The sequence below is a fragment of the Lichenostomus cassidix genome, chromosome 18 (assembly GCF_008360975.1).
Source record: "Lichenostomus cassidix isolate B80296 chromosome 18, HeHo_3.0, whole genome shotgun sequence".
NCBI classification, from domain to species: domain Eukaryota; kingdom Metazoa; phylum Chordata; class Aves; order Passeriformes; family Meliphagidae; genus Lichenostomus; species Lichenostomus cassidix.
The window spans coordinates 10314919-10337919 of record NC_139498.1 but is presented as its reverse complement, the minus strand read 5'-3'; the positions used below and the strand labels follow the sequence as shown (position 1 = coordinate 10337919).

General features: G+C 50.5%; 1 protein-coding gene and 1 long non-coding RNA gene across 10 annotated transcripts in view; one reads left to right on the top strand and one right to left on the bottom strand.

The window, feature by feature from the left end:
- LOC146429696 (uncharacterized) overlaps nucleotides 1–22810 on the bottom strand; it is a 36458-nt gene extending 13648 nt beyond the window's left edge. Inside the window, exon 1 of the long non-coding RNA XR_014855652.1 lies at nucleotides 22084–22810. This is a non-coding gene — a long non-coding RNA (uncharacterized LOC146429696). The remainder of the gene's footprint in view (nucleotides 1–22083) is intronic.
- SHISA6 (shisa family member 6) overlaps nucleotides 1–23001 on the top strand; it is a 238561-nt gene that overhangs the window by 72177 nt on the left and 143383 nt on the right. The gene's annotated exons all lie outside the window — the stretch shown is intronic.

The window sequence follows — 23001 nt, the reverse complement described above, 5'->3', positions numbered from 1 at the left end:
TTCTGGATGTTGACTCCAGGTCCATGTGGTTATTTTTGCAGCTGATCTGGGGAACCCTGGGCTGCAGAAAGTTGAGTCAAAGAGCTCCTGGATCAAGGAGCTCTTTATCCTGCTGGGGGAATGAGGAATCTAAAAATGCCATTGGGGAGCACCGAGTTCACGAGGAGCGTGGGCTGGGCTGGGAGAGGGAGGCAGAGGGAATGGTTTGCCGTGGAGCAGGGGGTGTGGGGTGCAGGGGGAGCTCATGGAACACAGCTGAGCCAGGTGGGGCAGGGCTGTGCCCATGGAACACCTCATGGAACACAGCTGAGCCAGGTGGGGCAGGACTGTGCCCATGGAAAACCTCAGCTCGCTGCTCCTGGGGCTGCAGCCTCCAGCCTTGCCCTGTTCTGAGGAACAGGAGGAAGCAAAGAGTTTTGTTTCCTGCCCCCTGTGCTAGCACTCTGTGCTCCTGGGAGCCCTGAGATCACTCACTGTCCCCATCCCGGCAACCCCCCCAGCTCCAGAGCCATCCCTGTGTCCCCTGTGTCCTGTGGAGCCCAGGGAGTGCCAGCTTGGGTTGGACTGGCTTTGGCAATTGGATTGGCTTTGGCAATACACTGCTGCATTTTGGCTGTGGGTTTTTTTGGTTTAAGATGCATCTTCTAATTTATAAAGGCCAGAAAATCTGGGTGAGGATCTGCAATGGTCTGAAGGACCATAGTGCTGAAGGAGGGCAGAGTTAGAATGGATTTTAGGAAGGAATTCTTTAAGAGTGGGGAGGCCATGGCACAGGATGAGGACTTCCCATCCCTGGCAGTGTCCAAGGCTGGGTTGGATGGGCTGGGAGCAGTCTGGGACAGTGGAAGGTGTCCCTGCCATGGCAGGGGGAAAACTGGGATGAGATTTGAGGTCCCTCCCAACCCAAACCATTCCATGATTCTGTCATTCTATTTCCATTGCACCTTCTTCTGCAGTGGTCAGACATGACCAGCAAGAAGCACCCAAGGGATTTGAGCATCTGTTCTTTTTGCTAAGATGGGAGCAACCACTGGCCATCCACAGAGAAAAGGCTCAGCCCCAAAACCTGCCCACTGCTATTTTTAAAAGGCAAAAATCCACCTTATTTCCACAATCCCTATGTGAAAATAGGTCTGTGAGTCAGAATGCACGCCGAGGAGGAGGCAAGAAGGCTTTAAATAATAGGATTCATTTAGCTAAAGCACCTAATCACCCCTGAGAACGAAAGATTAGTTAAAACAAAAGCCTTTTTATCCAGGAAAGTGCAAGGGGAATCTGAGTTTGTTGGATCCCTCACATGGAGAGTGCAGAGAGTTTGTGTTTAATGCTGAGAGGCTCCAGCAGCCCCCGGGGTGGAAACAGAGCCACAACAAGTTAGGAATTCCTGCAAAAAGATCTTCCTGCCCTTTTGTTCCTCTGGAGCTGCTTTCCAGGTGGATGAATCCAGAGGGAGCAGCAGAGGAAGCTCAGTCCTGCTGCACATCTGGAATGAAATGGTGCAATCCAGAACGGATGGCTCAGTGGAAGGAATTTAAATCAAGTGCAAACAGCCTCCACTGAGCTGTGCACATAGAGGGCTGAAGTGGGAGTTTGAGGCAGAAGAATATTTAGAAAAAATTAATTTTACTCCTTAAAAAAAAATCTGAACCTGCTGTGCACTGAAAGGTAATATTAGTCAAGGAAATTTGTTTTAATTAAAAACAAAACTCAAACCTGGTTATTGCTAACAGGCTTTAAAAGGATTTTTGCTCTGATCTGTTCTTTCAAACTTGAGTTTTAGCCTGGCATGCCTTAAAATGATTAATATTAATTATTTCAGACTGCATTTAGTGCCTGACCATGCTAAAGATGTGACTGGAGCCTCTGATCTGTGCTGACACTCAGTGCAAACCTCAGATTTATTTTGCTTTTCTCAGGTGTGTGAACCTTTAGGACAGGGTGATGCTGCAGAACTGAGAGGCAGGAGGGAGAGAGGAGGGGGAAGAAAGTTTACACAAAGAAAATTTATACAAAAAGCTGGCATCAAGCTTCCCTTTGGGGGCTGGAATTTTCTTAGAGCTGGTTTGATTGCCCCTGTTATGGGGCAGCCATGGAGAAATAGGGATCCCTCAGACTATACTCAAAGTAAGATCTTAATTGTGATCACTGTCATCACCATGGTTATTATCATTATCAGCATTGTCATCAGCCAGATAGGGAGAATATCTCTGGTGGTAAGGGCAGGTGGGGAGGTATTGGTGGAGAAATTTGGTTTGCTGAGTTTCTGTTCCCTGGGGGAAGAGACAATTCCCAGCCCTGTCTGTGTGTGCTCAGTGGATTTGGGTCTCATGCACCTGGTGTGTCAGCAGAGTTGGCTGGTCAGCATTCCACACCTCTGCCAGCTCTGGGGAACAGCCACGGGAACCAGAATTTACAGGAAAAATGGTGGAAATCTATGCTTTTATGGAAGGTACAGAATAGTCTTAGAGGATAAAGAAAGACCTTCAAAAGCCAAATTGCACCCAGCAGAGAGATGTTCTGCTGATGAAATGCTGGAATTTTGGGCACAAAGATGAGTAGGACCAGGCTTTTCCCTCCCTCAGGGTGAGGAGCAACTATAAAACCCCATCAGTCCCTTGCAGCTCTGCCCAAGTGGGATCAGAGTCTGCCTTGATTTCAGCTGCATGTTTCTCAACATTCCAGGCTGGAGAAATCCTTCACACAATTAATTCAAATTGTCTTGGAGATGAGTGCTGACTGGGAAGAGCAAAAGCTGGGCTTTTGCCAGATAATGATCTTATCACCAGATAATGATCTGCAGGAGTTCAGATCAGAAGGAGCTGCAAAAAAGTGCTACAAAGTGCCAGCATTGGCTCCCTTCTCCTCTCCCAATGCCATGAACCATCCCAGGAGAGCAGGCCAGGAGTTAATGATATCCACCCCAAAATCTGGGTGTAGAAATTGGACTTTGGCCTCATTTCTGGGGTAAAGACTCAACAGGTCTTGTTTCTCATCATGCTTTGAAGGTTCCTGTCAAATCCTGCTTTATGGATCCTTGAGGAGCTTTCTGGTGTTGCTGGATAAGATCCTTTGGCAGGGAATGGGAGAGGCAGGTCCTGCTGAGGGCAGAGCTCAGCCTTGAGCCAGTTGTCCTCCCAGCTGCAGGACTCTGAGGGAACCTCCAGCATCTCAGACCTCAAAGCTGATAAACCATCCCTGCCTTCCTGGCCTTTCCAGAACACAGAATTGTCACGGTTGGAGGAGACCTTCAAGATCATCATGTCAAACCATCAGCTCAGGATCACCATAATCACCCCTAAATCACACCTCAAGTGCCTCCTGAACACTTCCAGAGGTGGTGACTCCACCATGGCCTTTGGTGAGGCATGGATTGGGCACAGCTAGTGACACCAGAGCCACGTGGGGGTTCACTTGTGCTGCTACTGAGAAGGTGCCACTGGTGCCACTGGTGCCACTGTCACGTGTCCTCACCTCGCTCTGTGCCCCAGTCCTAGAGCTCAGCAGAGCCCAGGGAACTGCTGGGATTTGTCTCCATGCACAGAGAGGCAATGAGCTCGTGGTGTGGGCAGGAGCTGGGAAAGCACCTTGGGAAAGCACCAGCAGGACTCCTGCAGGCTCCACCAACCCAGCCACGCTCAGCCCTGGGCTGCAGGGGGAAATTCAGTGGGAATTGCACTCCAGCCAAGTCTGTCAAGCCCTCACTGATCCCAGCTGAGACACCCTAGGATGTCCTCAGGGCAGTATTGGAGAGATGGAGCCCAGGGCACAGTCACAGGACATGTCCCATGTGTCTTGCACAAAGAGGGTGGTGAAACCCAGTGTTGAGCAGTGCTGAGAGAAATCTGAGACCTCTCTGCATCACAGGGATTTTTGCAAGAGATCCAAGAGCTTAAGTTGCCCTGTGAAAAGCTCACGGAGCAAACACAGCCTCCAGAATGCCTGGATCAGGAATCAGGGCAAAGGAAATGCCAGTATGGCTGAGGTTTTGTGTGTTCCACCAGTCTGATCCCAGCTCAGGATCACTCTTTGTGGAGAAGCCACCCAGCTCTTCAGTGACCACCCTAGGGGGTGAAGAAAAGTGGAACATCACTGCCAGATTTCCAGAGCTGAAAGCCCAGCAGCAGCTCACAAATGGTGGTTCTTGCTCATTAGCAAGGCTGAGTGATGACTGTACACGTGTTGGGCTTCTTGAACAATAAATGTCATATTTCCATAACGTATAGGCTGATACAGGCAAATGTAAGCAGGAAATACATTCAATTAGGGAAGAAAAATTTGGGCTGGAAAGCAGGAAAATAAAAGATTGCTGGTGCCTGCTGTAGGCAAAGGCAGTGTGCAGGAATTTCAGGAGATTTCTGTTCTCTGGCTCCCCGTGCTCTCAGCGGCAGTCAGGGGGTTTTGAGGCCCCCAGACACCTCTGGAGTGATCACATTTCAGCTAAATTGAGACCAGCTGTACTCCAAGGGCTGCCCTTTTTTGCTGCAGGGAAAGGAATTGTGTAGTACTGATGTCGTAACTTTGGGATTTGCTTTCAAGAATAAATATTGTATGAGTGCAAAATCCCTTTTATGAGGTATCACTTGTCCCAGGAGAGCAGAGCTAATCCATTCTGGGTGCTGCCATCCCTGTTATCCCAGTGCTCTTATCAGCATTGTCTCAGATAACAAACCTGCAGTACACAGAAATCACGGGAGGTCATCTAATAAATAAACAAGTCAGAAAGGCTCCCAACACAATTCCCAGTGATTGAGCAGCTATTCAGGCTAATAAAGCCTCCTGGAGGGAGGATGGAGTTATGGTTGTCCCAACAGCAGCTTCTGCTCATTCTGGAGTTGATTTATCCCCAGCTCCAGCTGAGCAGAGGGATGGAATAAGCCCCATCCTGGTGGGACATCCAGGGCAGCTCCATGAGGGGACAGATGAGTGATGAGTGTGAGCCCAGGACCTGCAGCCACCCAGGACACAGCAGCTGCAGCTGGGATGTGCACCCAGCCCTCCTGCACGGCCCTGAGGATGGCACTGGCACTGGCACTGCCACGAGACAGAGAACAGAGAACAGAGCCACTGCCCTTTGGAAATGTCCCAGCTCAATGTCATGGAGCTCCAGAGGAGCCACAGAGCTGTGGGGATGGAAATCAGCCCTGAGCCATGCAGGGGCTGCAGTGCCCCACAGCAGGCTGGCACAGGACATGAGGAGCTGCAGGAGCTGTGTTCAGTGAGATCTCTGAGCAAACAGAGGTTCTGTGAGGTTGGGTGTGCAGGAGGGAGCAGGACTGTGGCAGAGGAGGGAAGGCAGCTGTGCACAGAGCAGAGTCCTCTGGGGACATGGGCACCAAAGAATCCCAGAATCCCAGGATGGGTTGGGTTGGGTTGGGAGGGACCTTAAAGCCCATCCAGTGCCACCCCTGCCATGGCAGGGACACATTCCACTGTCCCAGGCTGCTCCAAGCCCCAGTGTCCAGCCTGGCCTTGGACACCTCCAGGGATCCAGGGGCAGCACAGCTTCTCTGGGCACCCTATGCCAGGGCCTTACAACCTCACAGGGAGCAATTTCATCCAAACATCCCATCTATCTCTCCCCTCCTTCATCTTAATGCCATTTCCCACATTCCCTTTGTCTTTCACCCCTTTCTTCAAGCAGTGCCATAAGACAAAAAAAGCTGAAAAATCAAAAACACCTTCCCCACTCCCGTCAGGGGACATTCACAGCCCTCTGAGCCACCTGTGCCCAGCAGCAGTGCCCAGCTTTGGGGGACAGAGCTGTGAAAGTCCCCCAGTCCCTCTGGGACCTCCTTGGTGCCACTGCAGAGGTGGCTTTATTCCTGAGCTGACACGTGCAGCACCCAGAGGGATTCAGAGCACTGCTAAGGCCACCAGCATGTCCCTTGTGTTGGCCAAGCCTCACAGGTGCTGTAGCAGAGGCTTGGCCCTTATCTCAGCTTCAGCAACCTCAAATACCTGGGATTAAAAGCAATAAATACAGCTGGCTTAAAGCACTCCAATCCTTAACACATTTGGCAGCTGAAAGTGCAAAGAGCTTTTGGCTGCAGGTTCAGAGCACTGCTGAAAATTTCACTGGGTGCTTTTTAGTTACTCAGGAGATGTCAAAGGGTGACTTTTATTGCATTTGATGGCTAAATCAACACTTTTTTGCTAATATCATCACTCAAGAGTGATAAGATTACAGCAAGACTCTTGGCCAGCCTTGCTGAGTAGAGGGGAAGGCAGTGAGGGAGAGTGGCCTCAGTGATCTCCTTGTCAGTGATTTCCCCTCTCTGTTCCCCCATGACACCCCAGCAGGGACACTCCCAACCTTTGCTAAGTTTCCTCAACAAGGAAAATACTGCCAAGGTTCAATACTGCTCCTGGCAAATGCAATTACTGACAAAACAATCCCAGAGAAGTCTGGGGCAGGGGAATAGGGGAGGCCTGTCCTGGTGGGTTTTACCTTCAGGACTGATCTCACACAAGGACAGCACCTGGCTTATTGTCACACTTCATCCTCTGAAGAGGGAGAAACCTTCCCATCGCTTTTCTTGTGCAAGAAGACACCCCCAGAAAGTCAAAGAGATCCTGGTTGAGATCTTCCTGCTCTCCCAAAATCCAGTGTGGGAGAGACAGTTTGCTGCAGGAAGATCTGGGCTTGGGCTGAGCATGAGAAGGGACAATGAAATGCTTGGAATTAGCTGCTGTGTGTTGGAAATGCAAAGGAGAGGTCTCAGAAGGCTCCAGCAGGGCCTGGGGGAGGGTTGGCCTGGCTCAGTTTGGGAACTCAGCTATAAATCGTTCCTAGGAACAAAACCTAAAACTGGGGTTGCCATAACGTGGCCCAGATGTGCCAACCTTGTCACCACAGCAGGTCGGGGGGACCTTCAGGGTGTGTCCAGTTTTGGGTCCCTTGTGACCACAAGGACATGGAGGGGCTGGAGGTGTCCAGGGAAGGGAACAGAGCTGGGAAGGGTTTGGAGCACCAGGAGAGGCTGAGGGAGCTGGGAAAGGAGCTCAGCCTGGAGCAAAGGAGGCTCAGGGGGACCTTGTGGCTCTGCACAGCTGCTGACAGGAGGGGACAGCCAGGGGGTCAGGCTGTGCTCCAGGGAACAGGGACAGGAGGAGAGGGAACAGCCTCAGGCTGGGCCAGGGGAGGCTCAGCTTGGACAGCAGCAGGAATTTCTCCATGGAAAGGGTGCTCAGGCCTTGGCAGGAGCTGCCCAGGGAGCTTTGTAGTGCCAAGCCCTGGAGGGATGGAAGATGTTCAGATGTGGTGACTGGGCAAGTTTTAGTGCTGCAATGACACAAGACTGGATTATCCCAGGGGTCTTTTCCAGCCTCAATGATTCTACATCTCTGTGGTTCCCAGATTTTCAAACAGCCAGCATTAGCCATGAGCAGTTTGAGTTGTTAAACCAGGCAAAGGTGCACTGAACATGCAATTTTTTCATCCTAAACTTGCTGGATTAAAGGAATATCAAGGATACATCTCCAAGTGAGGGTGACAGACCTGAGGTAACTACGTTGGGCTCATTGACATGTGCATCTTCTGCCTGAGGTTTTACATGATTGCCCCCACAGCTCTGCTCCCATCCTGCTCCCAATTCCACAACATCTCCATGTGCTCCTGGTGCCAGACATGATTTGCCATCTCCTGCCCCAGTTCTGCTGCAATCACAGAAATATCAATTTCCTCCTGCTTCTTTCTATGTAGGATGTTTATTAATCCTCTCATAACACTTTTAACTTTCTCTCACACCATTTTTAGGAGAAGTTCTATTTTTATTGCAACCAGGTAACTGTGCTAAGATTAAAGCCCAAGTTGTCAGTATAACCAATTTACTAATGCCAGATTATTATTCCTGTGTCTCTTTTATCAGCTGAATTCCCTACACTGAGTCCTTTCTTTATACTGTCAAATATTCCAAAATTCTGCTTGTACCTTTTCTGGCACTTCTTTTGCTCAGAAGTGCTCATCCTCATTTCCTTCAGCTGTCCTGAAATTTCAAATCTGCTTGGAGTCTATTCAGAGCTCACTTTTCACTGGATAAGGCAGAGAATCCCTCCCAAAATTTATGTGCTGCTTGCAAGAGAAGCTGATGGCATGAAGGAAATGCAGAAGAGCAGCAGCTTGGTTTTGCAGAGGCCTCATTTTGGCATCTTGGCTTGACAACTCCATTGCACCTTAACTGGAGTTCTGGGATTTGGGATCACAGTGCAATTTGGAGACAACAAACAACCTGGAAAATGTCTCTTCCATCCTGTAGGGTGTTATTTGTTCTACAGAGGCCAACAGCAGCTATGGGACCTTTGGGTTCCCAGAGGAACACCAGGAATGAGGCTTTGGGTGCTCAGTTCCTATGGCACCCTAGGGAGCAGGCAGACCCTTATAGGCTCAGCAAACAGCTCTGTTAAAATCTGGGGCTTGGAGGATCAATTCTGGATTTCTGCATTGTTCTGGGGAGTTCTGAACCTTCCCCTCTTCCCACAGATCTCTGGTTTCCTTCTGCTCTGTCCCCAGTTGCTGCCCTCCTGCTCCTCTCTTCAGCCAATTCCCAGGCCTTGTTCTCCTGCCAGCCCAAAGCTTTTCTCCTCTTGTTTCCCCTGTACTTCTCCTAATCCCATCTCCAATGGACAGGAATGTTCCATCATCCCATGGAATCTGATCTTTCCTACCTTCCCATCTTAAATGTCTTTCTTGTCTCTCTCTGCCTGAGCTCCACTCAGCTCATTTTCCTCTTCTCTCAATTTGTGTCTGATTTCTCCTTTTCTCACTGGTTTTTTTTTTTTTTTTGGTGACAAACTTCAGTTTTTGAGTGTTCATGGCAAGAAAGGCAGTTCCTGCCATGGGGAGCCCAGGACAGGTGACACAGATCTGGTGACACAGCCCTGGGAGCCAACAGCCTCATCCCTGTGACACCTAGCTCAGGCCACATGGAGGTGACAGCCTGGCCATGGAGGGGCCTGAGGGACACAGGGCCTAGGACAGAGAACAGCCTTAGGGAATCCAGTGATACACTCTAAAGAGTTTTATTGAGCAAGTTTTGGACGTTCAGAGCTTTATCAGTTTTGTCTAAGACTAAAAGGTAGAAGAAAATAAGACTTATTCACACCCTAGGTGCCCTACCAAACCCTCATTTAAAACAATTAAATAGTTAATAAAATACAGGCAAATCCTTTCCTTGCTATTTCTTACTTGGAAAAGGATGAATTTTTTCCCCCCTGAATATTAAAAAAGTAAAAATCAAAAATCCACCTTGAGAGATACAAAAGGCACAGAAGGGTTCAGCCTAATTAATTCTGTTTTTCAAGTCATTATCACCTAGCAGCAGGTGAAGAGGAGCTGCTAGACAGACTTATAGGAGGCTTTGGTGTTTAAACTGACCCTAACGACTACTGAAACCTCCTCTCCAAGAATTCCCCCCAGCACATGGAGAAGCAGGGGAGGAAATGATTTTATGCCCTGGGTTCAATTCTGCCCCACAGTTTTGCTGTGTCTGTGACACTGGGGGCTGCAAATGCCACTGGAATTCTCCTTTTCCAGATCTACCTCACATAGATGGCAACACTTCACTTGTTGCATGGAGTGTTTTCCTTCCAGTACCTGAAAGAGCTACAGGGTAATGGTTTTAAATTGAAGGAGGGCAGGGATGGATGGGATATTGGGAAGGAATTCCTCCCTGGGAGGATGTGAGGCCCTGGCACAGGGTGCCCAGAGAAGCTGTGGCTGCCCCTGGATCCCTGGCAGTGTCCAAGGCCAGGTTGGACATTGGGGCTTGGAGCAGCCTGGGACAGTGGAAAGTGTCCCTGCCATGGCAGGGGTGGCACTGGATGGGCTTTAAGGTTCCTCCCAACCCAAACCATCCCTGATTCCCTGATTCTCTGTCTGACAGCAGCCTTTGGGTTTGGATGTGCTGTTGTCTGTGGCTGTCACTGGCACCTGGCTGTCACTGTCTCCATCCTCATTTCTGGGCTCATTTGACACTTTTCTCTCTGTTGGCAGAGTCGAGCACATTAAACCCGAATTCCTTTCAAGCCCATGCATCAAACCCTGCCCTGATATCCAGCTCCACTCCCCCAGGGCTTTCGTTCCTGAGACACTGCTCAAGTAGTCTGAATCATGATCTCATCAGAGACAATAAAATGCTGAAGAGGGTTCTTAAGTGCTCAGTTTAAGCTGCTGTCAGGGAATGTGGCTGCTAACATAACTAATACATTCTCCATTTCCACAGACATCATTCAATTTAGTCCCAAAGTTACCCTTGGTCTGTATTAATTTGGGGTCAGACCAATCCAGCATTGAGGGAAAACACATTTATGCCGAAATTAGAGGATTACAAAGGAGGTTGAGAGTAATGAACAATCCCACTTAGAAAACATCTATTATTCATGCATGCACATGTGCACTCACACACAAAACACTTTTCTGAACAAAAATACAAAGGCAGAAGACATGGGGGATAAAACCACAGAAATAGCAACAAGTTCAGAATAAAAAAATTTCCACTTTTCCCTTGAAAATGTCATTCACATAAAAAATGTGTGACTTTCATCTAAGTCTCAATTTTCTTTTGGAGGAAACATTGCCTATCACATTATTCCTGCATCAGAGAGGAGTTGATTTCCCAGGCTGCCAATGAAGCTCATGTTACAGAGCCACATCACAAGCTCCTTGTTTACCCTGATTCCGAGGAGGAATAACTGGCACAGCTTCAGTTTTACTGCTGATGGTCTCCAAAACAACCCTGAGAGTTTTGATGCCTCAGTCTGTGGTCAGTGGAGTTCACTTGAGGCAAAACCAGATGAGGGAAGCAGCTGAGGCTGAGCTGTGCACTGTCTGGGGCAGCAATGGCACCAGAGGAACGGCAGGGACTGAGCCCAGGGAGCTCCACTGCACAGGAGGCACAACTTCTTCCCTGGGCAGTGCCAGCCCTGAACAGAGCCCAGAGAGGGCTGCAGTCTCCTTCCTGGGGATATTCCAGAGCTGCCTGGACACAATGCTGAGCCCTGAGCTCTGGGATGGCCCTGCTGGAGCAGGGAGGTGGCACAGATGGGACCCACTGAGGTCCCTTCCAACTTGACCCATTCTGGGATTCACTGGGTTAAAATTTAAAGAAGATTAAAAATTTGGCCCCTAAAAGTAATTCTTTCAGAGAAATCTGCAGGTCATGAAGATGAGAGGTTGGTCCAGGTCAGGCCCCCAGAGGTAGATGCTCACCAGCCAGGTCTGAGAGGATTCAACCCAAGTGCTCCAGTCACAGCCCTCTGGGGACAGTGGCACTTGGCAATGGCACCATTCCACCTGCAGCCACTCCCATTTGATCCAGGAAAGGACGAGTGCTAAAGCAAGGTTTTGGAAGGCCTGCTCAGAAAAAGGACGTTCCATATCCCCACCCTCCTCCAATGAGCTGCATGCAGCTCCCTGATTTCACTGCAGGGACAGTGAGGAGTCCCAAACTCCAGAGTGCCCTGAGTCACTGGGCAGAGTCCCCTGGATCACTCTGGTGGTCCCCAGGAGAATCACTCCTCAGCTAAAGATCCTAAACGTCAGCAGGAGTGAAGCTGTGCCTGGCTGCACTTGCACAGGACATTCCTACCTGGCTTTCTCTGTTTCCAGCAGTTCAGCATCATTCAGTCCCTTCCCAAGGGGAAATATCTCAGGGGAGTTCCCATCCCTCTTCTCTGTATTGGGACGTTGCACCAGGGCAGTGATTGCCACAAGGGGAGTTCTAGAAATCCACTTTCAGTTCCAAACTTCCCAGCTAGACCAGGGTCAGTGCTGTATCCATAGTGGGATATAGCAGTGCCAGCTGACTTCTGACATATGTCAACAATATAAATTGCAGCTGACTGATATCCCAGGTGGTGTTATCTGCCTGGGAAACATTATTCAACAGAAACCAGAGATTGGGATTGCTCAGGACTTGTCTAAGGAAGAGTACCCCATCCCTGGCAGTGTCCAAGGCCAGGCTGGACAGGGCTTGGAGCAGCCTGGGACAGTGGAAGGTGTCTCTGCCATGGCAGGGGTGGAATGGGATGAGCTCTGAAGTTCCTTCCAACCCAAATAATTCTGTGATTCTATGATTCATTTGTAATTATTATTATTATTATTGAGTAATGGAACTTCAGCAGGACCTCCAGAACCCAAGTGAGATCAGAGGTTTCTTGTACCAGCATTATGTGGCTCCAGGAAAAAACAGTTGCTCCTCTCAGTGCTGAGGATTTCAGTGGCGATGGCACAGGAAGTGTTGTTACACCAAATTTGAGCACATGAGAGCTGAAATGGCCCCAAGTCTGAGCTCAGACACTCTGCTCAGGGTGGGATGGATTGAAATTGGCCAATTCCCCTTCACCAGCACCAAAGAATCTGCAGTTACTGGTTTAGATGGGGCTGCTCATGCTCAGAGAGGTACTGTGGGCAGGGAAATTCCTCCTAGGGGAGCAGTTTCAGTCACCCCCTGCTCCACCCCAGCCACGAGCTGTGACCCCAGCTGAGCTTCCTGTCTTTCCCCCCACAAACACTGCAGCTGCTGGGACATTTGGGGACACTGCAGCCTCCAGAGCCACCACCTCCTGCAGGGCTCCTCATTCCCACAGGGGTGATGGGACCTGTTCTCTTGGGGCTCATTCCCCTTCTGATCTCAGCCCTCTGCTCAGCTCTGCTCAGACAACCACAATTAATACCACAGCTGTAATTATTGCTATTATCATATTACTGGTATTATTCTTGTTCCAACACAGCGTTTTTGTCTCCTTATTATGCTGTTTCTGTTTTGACCATTATTCAGCTAACAAAGCCAGATGCTCTGCCTTGCTTCAGAGCTCCCTTGTGCTGGTTGCTGCCACATCCCCTGTGAAAAGTCAGTCCTCACCCCGAAGCACTTAAAAACCTAATTAGAGCAGACAGACCAGCATCATCTTCGTCTACCAGCAGCTTCAGGAGCAAACCCCAGCTCTTCAGGATATTCAAGGTCACTTTGCCCGATTTCCTGAAGATTTGGGAGAACTCCCAACATTTCCAATGCCTGTTATCCCAGAGCTGTTTTCCTAATTCCTCCTGAGCTACACATGCAGAGCCAGGCAGTTGTTTACCCTGTTTGTTCCTGTCCATCCTACACATCATCTCCCTGACATGTCTCCTCTCACTGAAATGCAATTTTTTAAAATCCCAGGCCTTAAATAAATGGCTTAAGACATTGAGAATAAGAGACATTGAGGGGCTGGAGATGTCCAGAGAAGGTAATGGAGCTGGGAAGGGGCTGGAGCACCAGGAGAGGCTGAGGGAGCTGGGAAAGGAGCTCAGCCTGGAGCAAAGGAGGCTCAGGGGGACCTTGTGGCTCTGCACAGCTGCTGACAGGAGGGGACAGCCAGGGGGTCAGGCTGTGCTCACAGGGACAGGATAAGAGGAAATGGCTTCAAACTGTGCCAGGGGAGGTTCAGAATAGATATGAGGAAAATTTCTTCACAGAAAAGATGGTCAGGAACTGGAACAAGCTGCCCAGGGAAGGTTGGATTCCCCATCCCTGGGAGTGTTCCAAAAATGTGTGGATGTGGCACTTGAGAACATGGATTAGTGGTCACCATCGAGGTGGGGCTGGGTTGATGGTTGGACTTGGTGATTTTATAGGTTTTTTCCAACCTTCTGTGATTCCATGATTCCAAACTGCTGCTGGAAACTAAAGGCTCTTCCTGGCATTGCAATTTCTAGGAAGTACCTGCATTCCACAGTGCTGGCACAGGGATCCATGGCTGTCAAGGGCTCCCATCCCACTGCCTGGGGGTGCAGGGTCCCCTGGCTGAGCTCACCCTGCTGATGGCCAAGTCCTGCCTCCAAGCCTTCCTCCCTCCCCCTTCCCACAGAGCCAGGCTCATCCAGAGGGGCTTTAACACTTGTCTGGAGCTGCTCTTTAGCCCAAACCCATCCCTGCCTCTCTGATTTCTCTGCAAGTTCATCCAATAACTCCCACGTGGTTAAACACCAGCACTGGAGCCTCCATTGATTTTGCTGTTTCCCATCTTTTCCAAAAGGTGAATGTTTAAAATGATGGATGAGCCAAGAGCTGTAGTGCTCATTTATGCCTTCAGCAAAGCTTTTCCGTGACTGGAAAACTGTGGGCATGGATGATGTAGGTCTGCTCCACAGCCCTGTCCCCAGTGTCACTAGGAGCTTGTCCCCACATTGCTCCAGAGCCTTGTCCAGGTGAATTGGCTGGGAGCAGTGAGTGCTCAGCTGCTGCTGCCACAGCCTTGGCTCTGAGGAGCAAACTCTGGGAAGGGTTGGTTTCACCTCAATAGCCAGTTCTGACATGGATAAAACTGCTGAAAGCCTGCTGAGGAGAGATGTGGCATTGCCTGCAGAAAGGATCCCATGGAGACACCCAGTGCAGGATGTGAGGGAGAGCTGTGCAAGGGACCTCAGGTGTGATGGATGCTCACCTTTGGAGATTCTGGGAATGCTGATGGTAGAATCATGAAATCCCAGAATGGTTTGGGTTGGAAGGAGCCTCAAAGCCCATCCAGTGCCACCCCTGCCATGACAGGGACATCTTCCACTGTCCCAGGCTGCTCCAAGCCCCAATGTCCAACCTGGCCTTGGACACTTAGAGCTTCTCTGGGCACCCTGTGCCAGGGCCTGCCCACCCTCACAGGGAACAATTCCTTCCCAATATCCAACCTAAATTTCCCCTCTGTCAGTCTGAACCCATTCCTCCTCATCCTGTCACCCCAGTTCCTGATGAACAATCCCTCTCCAGCTTCCCTGGAGCTCCTTCAGCCCCTGGCAGGTGCTCTGATGTCTCCACACAACCTTCTCCTCTCCAGGCTGAACATTCCCAGCTCTCCCAGCCTGGCTCCACAGGGAAGCTGCTCCAGGCCCTTTAGCCACTTCATGGGCTCCTCTTGATTCACTCCAGCAGTTCCTTGTCCTTCCGTTGGGGACACCAGAACTGGGCACTGTTCCAGCTGGGGTCTCAGCAGAGCAGAGACAATCCCCCCCTGGCCCTGCTGCCCACACTCCTTTGGATGTTCCAGCACATCCCTGCAGTGTGACATCCTGGGACCACTAATCCCATGTTTTCCCTGCTGCAGTCAGCAGTACAGTTGATACTGGTTTTAGTAAGAGCAGAATTAGGCTGAATGTTTAAAAAGGACCATCTAATTCTCCATCTGGATCCCTCTGGAGCAGATGCAGCACATGGAGTGGCCGTTTGCAGTCTAATACAACGGAGATGGAATTATTGTTCCCTGAAATCCATATATATTCTCCAAATCTGCCACTTTCTATTAGAATGCTGCAGAAGCCCTGGGAGAATGACGACATTTTTATCCAAAAGGTTAAGCAAAACATAATGAATGGAAAAGATGAGCTGTGACAGAAGTGAAGCAGGAATTTTCAACTTTTGAAAAGCATCCAGATATTTAAGGCCTTTAAAATGAACTCGAGATGTTGTGTGAAATCCATTCGGTATGGAAACACTGAAATACACTTTTTAAATTCCAAGTAAACCAACCTTTTAAAAAAACATTCCACCAATATTTTTCAAAAGTCAGTGCACTGTGTCTGAAAAAGGCTCCTGCAAAATCAAAACTTGGCCAATCTTGTTGGTGTGTAGCTCCCTCCCTTCCTTTCCTTCTGGGAGCAGGATGGGATGAGCTGCTCCTGGGGCAAATGTGGACACACAGGATTCCAAGGGATGTTCCTTCATAACCTCTCACCTCTCCCTGTGCTGTGGGAGGTCAGTTCCCTGCTCAGCACTTGCTGGGGTAATAGGGAATATCCTTCAGCTGGGTTTTTGGATATCACATCTTGCTCACTTTTAAGCTGCTTCTTGCCAAGGGGGCATTTCATGCAATCCCATCATTTCCCCATATCCAAGGAAAAAACAGTTTGGGGATCCTGATCAGAAGGCAGGAGATCCTGTCCCCTGTTTGCACTTGGCAGTCACAGGAAGAAAGTTCATTCCTCCTCCTGCAGCACCATTATTTCAACAATGTAATTTTTCACTGATGAAAATTGAAATGTCTCCTCCATGGGAAAGCTCCAATTTTTCTTTCATAGGGAAAACACAGGTCTCAATTGCACAGATCACTCTGAGGGATCTGCACCTTATTTTGGGGAATGTGGGGATTTTTCAAACCTGCCAGGAAGTGCTGAGGGTCACAGGGTCAGAATTCACCCAGACTTTCTTTGACTTTCCCCATTGTTGACTCTTCCAGAGGAGCAGATGGTTTAATTTTGTCCTTCCTTTAGATGCAGGGCTGGCCCAGGCTGCTGCCCTCCCTGTTTCTGTGGGTGCAAAGAGATCCTTGGGAACAGCACAGAGAGGAACTGGGAGTTTGTGGGGTGATGCTGTTCCACCTCTCCCAGTATGGCCAGAGCCTTCCCACCAGGGCCTGGCAAGAGGGAGCAGTGAGAATGATGATGATATTTCCCTGTTTCACAGCTTCTCAAAGCCCCAGTCTTATTGCAATTCCAGCTCTAAGCCTCCCAAGAAATCTGCCAGGTCCTCCTGGAGAGGTTTTGGAGGATGTGGAATGTGTGATGAAGTGGTCTTAGGACAGAGTCAGGGCATGCCCATGAAGCTGCTTGACATTTCCCCCTTATTTCCCCACTTGAGGGAGGGAGGGAGGTCACCTCACCCAACCTCAGCCACCTCATCTCCTCACGAGTCCCTGGGAAAAAGCCACCTAAAGTGCCTCAAATGCACAGAATGAACCACGAGTCCGCTGAATAAGGGAGTCCAGGCAAGTGGGTGAGAGCAGGGATGAAATAATCCCAGTGCTGTGCAGGCAGGAGCAGCTGGATGTGGTGGGATTGGTCTCTGGCTGCATCCCTGGCATCCATTCTCACTCCTGTTTCCATGCAGGTGAGAGCAGCCATGAAATAAATGCCACTTCACGTCCCACAGTCACCAAAACCTGCAGGAGGGTGGTAAATTTGGCTAAGCTGCAGCACAGATGGGGCTCTGAGCAACCTGGGCTAGTGGGAGGTGTCCCTGCCCACGGCAGGAGGTGGAACAAGATGAGCTTTAAGGTCCCTTCCAACCCAAATTGTTCCATGAATCCATGATCCCATTCTTTCCTGGCTGCATTATGGGAATTCTGTGGGGCTGGAGCCTCAGAACCAGTCTGGAGGGACACAGATGTTTCCAGAAATGAACCTGGTGCCCATGGAGATGCTGTGCTGAGCTGTGATGTCACCATGAGCTGTGACATCACCATGGGTTGTGACAGCAGCTGGCAAAGAAGCCCCATGACACTGGTAACAGAGAAATGCTGGCACAGCAAAATGCCCAAATTTCTTTTGAAGTCATCATTTGGTAAAATTTCTCCCAAACCCCACCCTAAACTCATGAAAAAAATGCCATTTGAGCCATGTTTACACCTCCATGGGGCCTCACAAAGGACAGCTCTGGGTGATCCGTGTTCATCCCTCAGGACAGCTTGTGCTCCCCTCTCCCAAAAAAACCTGCAGATCCTTGTGAGGATCCAATAGTCCTTCCATGCTCTGTCCCCAGCAGGGACACAGGACACTCCAGGAGCAGCTGCTCACAGCTGGAGAGCAGCCACCAGCAGCTATTTCTTCGCTGGTTACAGGCAAAGCTATGATGTGATATCCCAGACAAATCTGCTTGTGCCAGACTTATCCATGGAGGGAAGAGCCCTGGGCTGACCTCACCAGGGAGCTGTGGATTGCCCATGGAATCACAGAGCCATTCAGGTGGAAAACACCTCCAAGATGAGCCAGTCTGAGCTTTGACTGAATCCCACTGTGCCACCAAAGCACGTGGGACAAACCAGGGGAAGGAACGAGTCCAGGTGGGAAGAGAACTGGAAGATGACATAGCTGACAAGCTCTGAGCAGCAAAAGGGGCTTTGGCAGGGTAAGTGGAGGGAAGGAGGGATGTCCCAGTGCCCTTGTCCCTCCGTGGAGGGAACACACAGCAGGAATCAGCCCTGGAAAAGGAGCTGATCCAAGTGGATTGAGCTCCTGCTGATCAGGAGAGCACACCTCAAATGGTGGTTGGCCAAGGCCTGGCTGTGTCCCTCACACCCACCTCTCACAGGAGCTGCACTTTGGGTGGCTTTGGCTCCAGGACAGACAGACACCAGCAGCTGTCACCTGGGGTTCAGGCACTGCAGGAGCTCCTTGGGCAGCTCCCCAAGGCTCTGCCTCGCCCACCAGTACAACCAGTTTGTCCTGGCACCCGGCAGTGCTGTGGCTGCCACACGGCCCCTTGGAGGCTCTCATCTTTCAGGGAGGGTGAATGGCTCCGTGAGTGCCCCAGATCCAGCAGAGTCATGTGGCTCCCGCTTTATTTGCTGTTATTGCTGCTTTCAAGTGGAAAATTGATATAATAGCAGTCCTTTCTCGGCACACAGCAGTCTGCACATTTGTACAATGTTCTTTGAGGACGATCAGCAGCCACTGGCATAGAAAAGTGACAGATGCTGTCTGCAAATAATGAGCTGAAGCAGTTTCCTTTGGAAGGGAACTTAAGCAAAGTCCCTTTGAGTTTGAAAAGCCAAAGAGGTTCCCACGTTTCTCAGAAGCTGCTCGGAAAAGGCACTTTCTAGTGGCTCATGTGGCATAATTATTTTTTAACTGTTTCTCTCACACCAACTTCTCTGGAGAGAGGGAATGACCCAGTTCCTGTTTACTGAGCATTTCCTACTGGGGACAGGCATGAAAGAGAATGAAGTTTATGGCTTATTCTGCTCCCTCCTCTAGTGCTCCATATCTGCACAAATCACAGGGATAAGGAGCATAATCATGGATAAAGCCCATCCCACACCTCTGGGAGCCTCGCATTTATTCTTTGCAACTCACACCAAAATTGTTTCAGCCCCTGAGGTCTGTGAGGAGTCTCACACTTGTGAGATTGAAGGAGGACCATTGGGATGCTTCATCCCGAGCCTTTGATCCTCTCTCCTTGCTCCCTGCTTTCATCTAACACAGACACAGTCGTGTGCCAGACGTGCTTTTCCTGATGGAGCTCCATCAGGTGTTCAGATTCCTCCCATCACCTCAGAGTGCTACAAGAAGTAAGCCCAAATTACCGGAAATGAAGGATTCAAAGTTTCCTAGCCGGAGATTTCCAACCCTGCCAGATTGACTTTAATGATGGAAATCTTATTTCTCTTGGAATATGGACATTTCTGCAATTGATATTTTCTGATTATTGCCACAGACCTGAATCCTGAGGATGAAATGAGGCTCTGGAAGCCTTTGCTCTTGAGGTCTTAGAGAGATCTTGTATCTTTCCACACCTCTGTGGGGATGTGAACCCACAAAAGGTACCAAATGGGGTTTCTCTGCAGTAAAAATAACCCCTGATAAACTGTCCCTCTCATTAGAGGCTTTAGAAAGTCTCTAGGAATTGGTTTTCTTCCAGCCTGACCTGTTCTCTTGGGCTCCTTTAGCAGTGAAATTCCAAGCAAATCCAAGGTAGAATGCTGTAATTCCCCCACATGAGCTGGGATTAATGGTGGGAGCTGTGCTCCACAGCACATTAAATCCCAAATGGATCAAAATAACGAGACATCATCCCTTAAGGCATCAGGGGGTAGAGCTGAGGCACAGCCTCAACCTTCATTCTGTTTCTTGTTTTTAAAGGCATCATTTGCAAAACTCTTTGTGGCATCTCTCCCTGGATTCATTTTACCTCTTTCCTTTCTGTCTCCTTCTGCACATCTATAGATGAGAAGCATTTCTGGGCAAATTTAGAATGGTGCGATGTGGTGGGGAATTAATTAATACTGATAATTATTGATGGATTATGTAATGAAACACATATAACAAAGGAGATTTAAATTAAGGGGTTCTACTTAATTGTGGCCCTCCAGTGCCTGGAGGGAGCTACAAGAAAGATGGAGAGAGAGTTTACGAGGGATGGAGTGACAGGACAAGAGGGAATGGCTTCAAAATGAAACAGAGCAGGTTTTGATTGGATAGGAGGAAAACATTCTTTGTTCAGAGGGTGGAGAGACCCTGGCACAGGGTGCCCAGAGAAGCTGTGCTGCCCCTGGATCCCTGGAAGTGTCCAAGGCCAGGTTGGACACTGGGGCTTGGAGCAGCCTGGGACAGTGGAAGGTGTCCCTGCCATGGCTGGGGTGGCACTGGATGAGCTTTTAGGTCCCTTCCAACCCAGACATTTCTGGGATTCTGGTATGATTCCAAATTCTCTCACAATAATTTCCTGCAGTTTTGTTGCCTTTAAAATTTCCCAGCTCTGGACTCGAAAACTGAACAGAGATTTTGTTCAGGGTTGGGGTTTCTTTGGTCTCTTTGGTTAGGCTGGTTTTGCTCTTGGCTGTTCAGGGGTGGTTTTTTGCTGATGTCATTATTTGTTGACTGGGACTGTAGGTTTTTCTGAGCTCTGTGATGTTCAATGAACTGTACTCTGTGAGATGGAGAACCCTGGCACTGAAGGGATAATCATTTAGTGACAGCAAAGGACAATAGGGTTGCAGAGCAGAGAGTGAAAAATCCCCATCCCCAAAGTGACAGAGCAGGGACAATCCATCTCTCTGCCTCAGCTGGCAGGGAAGGAGTTGTTTGACTGGGGAGCAGCCTGCATGGTTCAGGGGAAAAATCAGCAACTGCAAGGAAAATATTCATCCCATCCTGTCTGTGGAATAGTTTGGGTGAAAACAAAACCTCACACAATAGAGCTGTGAGCGCTAAAGATTCTGCAAATGAATCTGCAGGTGCCAAGAGGTGAAAAAAGGGAAAACAAGTGACCATGTGGGGATGGGGTGAGGATTCATCTGACTCCACATAGGAATCAGGCCTAGAGACAGGCTCCAGGTCTGGAGAGCAGCTCCCCAAACACAACCCCATCACTGTCTCCCTGCACTCCCTGCATCTGTTATTATCCTCCTTCAAACTTCCAGCACAAATGGAAGAGACATCTCCCAGCCACAGCGACCCCAAGCAGGGGGAGGACACGGAGCAGTCCTGTTTCATGGGGCACTGTGTGCCCATGGAATCCAAACCTGCCCTCTCCAGCAGCTGCACAGAGGCCTCAGGACCTGCAGGGCACACATTTCCCCCCAGAAGAAATGATATGGAACCGAGTGAGAACAGGAGGAGGCTGATCCAGAGCATGGAGAGGCTTAACCCTTCCTCGGCCATGGAGAGGGGAGAGGCTCCAGTAGGACATGGATAACATGGATAATGAGCTACAAAACATCCCTGCAGGGAGGGAAGCAGATCAAAGGGACAGGGACTGGCCCTGGAGGACAGTTCTCCATGTGCAGATGGAAGGTCAAGGGAGGAGCTGGAGCAGCCTGTGAAGCCCTAAAAAAGCAGCTCTGAGGACAGGCAGGGGCAGGGAGCTGGCCCCGGCCTCAGGCAGGGACAAACAGCTCCTCTGCATTGTCTTGGGTTATTTTTGTCTCTACTTTGGTGCTTCTAAAGGAAGGCTGAACACCCCTGCTGCCACAGCAGCCGTGAGCTGCGTTTGCCTTCTTTTCTCTGTGCAATTTCGCAGATGAACAAGCAAAAGGGGGCTTTGGGAAGGAAGTCCCATGGGAAAAGCATCCTCTAGGAGCTCTGTCCCTGTGTTCCCCTTTCTCTGTGGGGCTGCAGAACAGGGTGAGGGACTTTGGGTACTTTGGGTGACCATCAGGCCAAGGGTCCCTGTCCTGTGGGCCTCGGAGTGGCTGTGTCCTGCTGTGCCCGCGGGGACTCTGGGTGGGTTCCCAGGGGATGGTGAGCCCAGCTTGGGGCTCGTGGTCTCCATCTGCGTGGGGAATTGGCTCCTGATGCAGGCAGACAGATGGGGCAGAGGTTTGCAAACATCCCCGAGGGCATCAGAGCTGGATGGAGGAGAGCTGGGGGGCTGGGAGGGAGCATGCAGCGTGCACAGGCCGGAGAGCTCAAGCTGAGCCAGAGCACGGCGGGAGGAGGCAGAGCAGGATGGATGGATTGCCTGGCGTCCCCCCCACAGCATCCCTGCATCCTCCCACGGCAGCATCACATCCTCCCCTCCTGCAGCTCCCTGCGCCTGCAGAGGCCTCTGCTTCCTCCAGCACAGAGCCACCTCCTCCTGCCTCACTGCCCAGCCCAGAATAACGGGAATTGTGCCTTACCTTGCCTGTACGAGCTCCGGGGGTCGTGGGGCCTGAGCAGGGCTGAGACCCTGTGGGCCCTGGGCAGGGCAGCTGCGATGTCCCGGCGTTCCGGCAGCAGGGACACGGTCACAGGCTGGCAGAGCAGCAGCAGCAGGGACACTGTCACTGTCACAGGCTGGCAGAGGAGCAGCAGGTTGCAGACACACAGCAGACACACAGCCAGGCACGGCTGCTGGCTCCACACGGGGAGCATGGGCACTGAGAAGGCTCAGAGCAGCATGGCTGGGGTGGCGACAGGCACGGAGCTCCCAGGAATGAAACCCACCCGGTCCCAGCTCCTGTGCTCCTGCTCAGTGCCTCGTGGCTGACTGCAGCACAGCCCTGCCTGCCTGCTGCCAGAACAGCTGGCTGCCAGCGATGTACGGAGTGATCGATATGTTTGGCTTTTCATCCATCGTGTGCATCTGCTTTCATGCTTGCAGGATGGCAATGAGATTGGAGGGCAGATCTGAACTTTGTTCTCGTGTCATTCACCGGCTGGGGCTTGAATCCAGAGTCCAGGCAGCCTCCTGCTGCTAGCTGGCCCTCTGGAGAGCAGGGTTAATGACAGCCCCTCCCTGTCTCTCCCCCAAAAAAGCGCCAGGTTTAGAATCCGAAAAATCCGCCCAGCGCAGCCGGGCACTCTCCTCCACAGACAGACAAGGCTCTGGAGTGAAAGCCAGAGGAAAAACAGAGCTCCCAGTTTGTTTACTACCTCTTGGCACACATCCATCCCCAGCTTTTTATATCCCATCGGCAGGCTCTGCAGCCTGGCTGAGCAGGATGAGCTCTGCCCCAGCTCCAGGGGGACATCCTGGGCTGCTCCCAGGACCCTGCTGTGCTGAGAGCTGCGGGTGTGGAGCTGGAGCTGCACAGGGAGCTCCGGATCTGTAAATA